We start from the raw sequence: 6,000 nt of genomic DNA, 5'->3' as shown, positions 1-6,000 counted from the left end.
AATATTAGTCTTGTGAATTGTTATTCTGAGTAACTCTAACAGGAGACTGTTCCTCCTGCCATTAACCAGGTGTAATAAAAGACATTCACATTTCAGTCATAATTTCAATCCTGCCTCTTGGTCAAACCACTTATCTGTCCGAAATCTTAATCTCCTTATCAGAAAAAACAATCCACCTTTAATTCTTTATTGAAAATTAAAGGAAGTATATAACAACCCCTGGTGGTCTGCTTGATGATGGTGATGACAATGCTAATATTGCTGCTATTAGTCCTCATGGCTAATATTTATTGAGCATTTTCTCTGTGCCAGGCATGGTTCCAAAGTGGTTTGTATGAATCTCCGTTCACCACTGTATCCATACGAAAGACAGGTGGAATGTCAATTGTCCTAGTCAGTTTAGACTGTCATAACAAAATATGTAGACTGGGTGGCTTAAACAACATTGCTTTCTCACGATTCTGGAGGCGGGGAAGTCTGAGGTCAGGATGCCAGCATGGTTTGGGTTCTTGGTGAGGGATCTCTTCCTTGCTTGCCAACGACAGGCTTACTGTATCCTTACAAAGGGGGGACACGAGGAGAACTCTGGTTTCATCCTCTTCTTATAAGGACACTAATTCCAGGATGGGCACCCCACCCTCATGACTTTATCTAAACCTGATTACCTCCCACAGGCCTCAATTCCAAATACCATCACACAAGGGGTTAGGGCTTCAACATATGAATTTTCAGAGGACATAAATATTCAGTCCATAACACCATTCCAGGAATTGGTTCTCCATCCTGGCTGCACATTACTCATCTAGGAACCTTTTAAAAAATATCAATGCCTATATACTAGACCAATTAAATCAGAGTATATGGGGGTAGGGCCCAGTTCTTTATTACAGAATAGAGGAAAGTAGAAAGAGGTAGCATTCATGTTTTTTCCTAAGTAATGAGCACCCAACTTTCTTAAAATCCTACCAGTCAGCTCAAGGATCCCTGATTTCACCCAATTTTCACTTCATTCCTGGATTTCTCTGTTTTTTCCATATGGGAAGAAAATCAAAAGAGAGACTTCTCTGAGGATTTCTGTGGCTTTTGAAGAAAAGATGTATTTGAGGCATGGTTAACACAGCACTTGCCTTTTCTCAGAGTCATATCAGGTCTGTTATTGCTAGTTTCTGGGACTAATATAATTTGTTTTAGAGATGCTCTGGTCTGGATTTATCAATTTGATTATTATATATTGACTGTATACCATGCATCAAGAGCTATGCTAGGCAGGGGGAATTTAAAGGAGAAAACAAATCTTTATCCCTAAAGAATTCACTGTCCAAGGTAAGAACCCCACGCAAATAACATGGATAAAATGTGGAAACTTTTATGTAAAAATATTGTGAAAGGCTTTGAGAATATTTATAAGGGAGCATTTAATTATAAACTATTAGGGAAAAATGAAGAAGGAATGCACTATTTGCACTGGCCTTTAAGGACAAGATGATAACAAGGGACGGGAAGTGGATAGAGGGGGTATTTCTGGCAGAGAGATAGTGGGAACAACGGGCTGGAGGTGTGATGGAATGTCAAGTGTCTCTCAGATGTAGAGCATTTAAGGAAAATTATAGAAAATGAGAATAACATGGTAATTTCTGGTCAGATTTTAGGGTGGTAGACATTAGAGGAGGTAGTTTAAAGAGATTGGTAAAACTTTGAAACAGCCACTTTACAGAATGAGAAAGGGAGTTTACCAGGAATAGTTACCATTCCAATGATATTAGCTACCATTTATGAGCCCTTACTATGTGCCAGGCACTCTGCTAAATGGAGGATATACATTGATGAACCAAGTAAATATGGTCGCTGACCTCATAGAACTTCCAGTCTAGTGGGGGAGGCAGAAAATAGGTATATTCTAAAAATATGTAATGTTATCATTGGGATAAGTGCTATAAAGAAACAAATGGTACCAGGAGAGAGAATAATAGTTAGGGATTAAGACCAAGTTGGAGGAGAGGAATAGCCTGAGACCAAGACTCAAAAGATGAGAAGTAGACCGTGACAAGAACAGAGGGGAGAGCTTTTGCTAAAGCCTTATGGCAGGAAAGAGTTATACACGTTCCAGGAATTGAAAGGAGGCCAGTGACTGGAGCACAGCAGGAGAGAGTAGCACAAGATGAGAGAAGATGTGGGTAGAGATCAGATCATTCAGGGTTTCTTTTAGGTACCAGTAAGGAGTCTGAATTATATTTTTATGGCAATGGGAAGTTGTGGGCTGGTTTTAAGCAGGAAAATAACATGACTGGATTGGGTTTTGTTTTTTTGTTTTTCCCAAGCCAAACTGCATCCAGCTTTATTAAAGATACTTTTCATAAACAAGCATGGTATTTCAGGCAGGACATGGGCAGACAATCGTTAACAGTATACAACAACTTTCACACTCCCTTCTTCAATGGACTACCAAAATCAGAAAGCCACTATAAAAACCCAATGAAGTCTTCATTTGGTGCTCTGAACAGGTAAAGTTTAGAGTGAGGGCTGACATTTCACATTAAGCATGTTGTTTAAAAACTTTTCACAAGCCGACCCTGACTTTCAGGAAATGAAATGAAAATGGCACAATTATCAATCTGTAGGTCCACAATCTAAAAATGGAACTGCTGCTTTTTTGAGGGATGCCATCTCAATGGTGACACTAGAAAGTCCAGATTGCCTGACATACTCATAACCAATTTTTCTGGGTCAGGTCCCAACAGGTCTCTGGGTTTAAGGAAGTCTATGCTTAAAGTGGAGAGGAAGAGGGCGCTAAGGACATAAAAATGAATCTGAGTTTTTCCACACAAGGTGTTTGTGCCAAGGTGGCTAATGTGTATCAACACCAAGGGATCCCTCCTCCTAAGCACCAAGAGGCAGTCTCTCAAAACTAGAAGGGAAAGGTGTTTTTCCCCATGTCAATCCAGCTTTGGAGACATTCTATTAGTAATATAAGTCCTTCCCCAAAAAACAACAATGAAGTGTTCTGTGTGCTAACAACATAGCTTAAAAAAAAAGTAAAACAAAATTCTGCATTGATAAAAAATAGTATTTCAAACTGCACAGTCACCAGAAGTACAGTTATCAAAAATGCACACACTTCACTTGGCATCTCCAGCACCTTCAGCTTTCTGTGCCTGGTCTGTTTTGGCACCTCTATTTTCTGCAGGGTTATTCCTATCCTTGCCAGCATCAGCTTTCCCCTTTTTCCCTTTGGGTACCTTCTCTCCCTTCTTTGCAGGGGCCTTTTTAGGCTTGGGCTCTGGCTTTGGAGGAGCAGGTTTAGCAGATAACCTTGTGGATCTTCTCTGTGGTTCGTCCTTCACCTTGGCTTTATCTCCTTTAGCATCGCCTTCAGCCTTTCTCTTGGGCATAATGGCGCCTGCGGCAGAACATAGACGCTGGACGCGGGGATGCAGCGGCGCGCGAGCTTTAGTCGTTCTCACCTCTTCCTCACACTGCTCCCGGATTGTGTTTTAACATTTCTTCCTTTTTAATTAAAATTTATTGGGGTAACAATGGTTAGTAAAATTACATAGGTTTCAAGTGTACCATTCTGTATTACGTCATCTATATATCACCTGTGTGTTCACCACCCAGAGTCAGTTCTCCTTCCATCACCACATATTTGACCCTGTTTACCCTCTTCTACCACCCTCTTCCCGCCTTCCCCTCTAGTAACCACTAAACTCTTGTCTGTGTTTATGAGTTTTTGTTTCTTTATGTTTATCTTGTTCTTTTGTTGCTTTCAGTTTTATCTCTCACATATCTGTGAAATCATGGTTCTCTGACTTTTTCTGTGTGACTTATTTCACTTAGCATAATAATCTCAAGATCCATCCATTTTGTTGCAAATGGCACTATTTCATCTTTTCTTGTGCAGAGTAGTATTTGGGTTTTAACATTTCTTTAGTTATTAAATAGAGAGTGGATTGTAGCAGGGCAATCAGAAGGCCTAGGAAAATTTTTAGAGGAATGGGGCTTCTATCAGATGAAATACTGAAGGAAATTAAGAGCATAGAGTGACTTGGTGAAGACGGTGAAGATGTAGGTTTAGGTTTTGTTGACTTTGGGGTGCTAACACTAGTAATTTCTCCCATGGCTCCAAGATGGACTGAGATAAAGGAGATTTGTTGAGTCAGAATAGAGAATTTCAGTGATTGTGGATAGCTAATGTAAGGATAAGGAAGGTCAGAGAGGTCATGCCAGGACTGGAGTACAGAGAAGCCAAGGTACTTTCTTGCCCAGAGCTACTTTTACAGGGGTGTCAGGTATCTCACATCATCCTGTCAAAGATGTTCCACAAACATCTGGACTGGAGCTTAGGAGTGATGTCTGACTGACCAGTGAGATTAATTTTGTAGCACATAGCAAGGAGTTAATTAACTTTTACCAAATGGATAAGATTGATGTGGTAGTTCTCTATCTAGCAGGGATAGTTGAAGGTACTGAAGTGGATGAAATCACTGAGAGAGAAAATAGAGATAAAAGGAAAAGGGAAACGCCAAGAACAGCCAAGTTCTTATTGAAATTGATCTGATAGAAACTGAGTGGTCTGATCACTAGAGAAATTTGCTTTAGACTCTGGATGATCCTAAAACTGGTATTTTTAATAAGAATGAGAGACTATCTATTAAAGAAAGATGTTTAATTTCTGTCTCTTGTGCCTGAAAATATTTTAAAGACTAGATAGACAGCCTGCTAAATAAGTAGGACCCTAAGCATTTGGTAACATTATTTCAATCAGATTCGCACTTTTTTACATAGATCTCACCAGGACCAACCAGGAGTTTTGAAATAAAAGAATATTGAATAAAATAGCATTCAGTCATTAGGAAATTATCTCTTGTAAAAAAAAAAAAAAAAGGCTAAATGGGGTCTCTGTAAAGAACTGTAATTAAAGGGGAGTGAAAACAAATTCTTTGCTGATATTTCAGTGGGTTTAATTAAAACGTAGTTACAGGGATGAGCCAACCCATTGCATGTGCAATATGTATCTAATGTATTTGGATTTCGAGTTCTAGCAAACAAATCCAAAAACACTCGAATAGACCAGTGATTCCTCCGCTTTTCTATAGGAGAGACAGTATAACCTAATTATTAAGATTGAGGGCATTAACATTACACAGACCTGGTTTTATTTGATTCTTGCTCAGGCACTCCTAGCCCTGTGACCTTAAACAAGTTACTCAATCTCTCTAGGCCTAGTTTTCTCATCAGTGCTACATAGAAAATGAAAGAACCTACTTCAGAGGATTATTGTGAAAATTAAATGAAAAATTAAAGCATTTAGCCTAGTGCCTTAACAGCAATACCTGACACATTTCATTGCAGAAAGACGTAATGGAAACAAACTAATATCTAACACATATTATTTGCCAGCTACTGTGCTTAAGTACTTTAAATACATTATCTCATTTAATCCTTTGAGATAGGTACTATTTCTTATCTGAATTTCACTCATGAGAAAAATGAGGTTTAAGGGATTCCAGTCATGGAGAGCTATACAAATACCTAGTTAGTACCATCACCCACAGGTGTGCACATGTCTTTTGATGCAAATATATGCATGCATACAAATGCAAGGATATTCACATACCCATTGTTTCCAGTCCTGCACTTTCTGGCACTTCTATCTGGAATTCGTGGTGCTGCAATAGCAGAGCAGCCTTAGTGGAAATAGCTGGAGGAGCACCGACTCAACCAGCATATGTGTTTTAATGAAAAGGATGATGCATTGCAAAGAGCACAACTCTGTCTCAAGGACCGTGCCCAATGACCTTGAATTAGTCACTTAACTAAGTCTTTGGGCCACAATTTCCTCATCTGTAAAATGAGGGGGCTGGCTCACTTCTAGAATCCTCTGGATCTAAGCAGGCCTCAAGCCTACCACCTTGTATAGGCAGTTCTATACAAACACTCTCGCCCCCATGGCAACGGCCACTCAGCTCTCAGCAGCACTGGTATGCCGCTCTACTCCAGCCA

At 39.6% G+C, this 6,000-nt stretch overlaps 1 pseudogene; it reads right to left on the bottom strand.

Moving 5' to 3' along the window:
- Positions 1-2,294: 2,294 nt before the first annotated feature.
- LOC109451314 (non-histone chromosomal protein HMG-17 pseudogene) lies at positions 2,295-3,451 on the bottom strand (annotated as a pseudogene).
- Between the last annotated feature and the right edge of the window lie 2,549 nt (positions 3,452-6,000).

This window comes from Rhinolophus sinicus, chromosome 12 (genome assembly GCF_057876585.1).
Source record: "Rhinolophus sinicus isolate RSI-liver-muscle chromosome 12, RSI-T2T, whole genome shotgun sequence".
NCBI classification, from domain to species: domain Eukaryota; kingdom Metazoa; phylum Chordata; class Mammalia; order Chiroptera; family Rhinolophidae; genus Rhinolophus; species Rhinolophus sinicus.
Note: the sequence above shows the minus strand (reverse complement) of the source record. Positions and strands in the feature narration are given on the sequence as shown.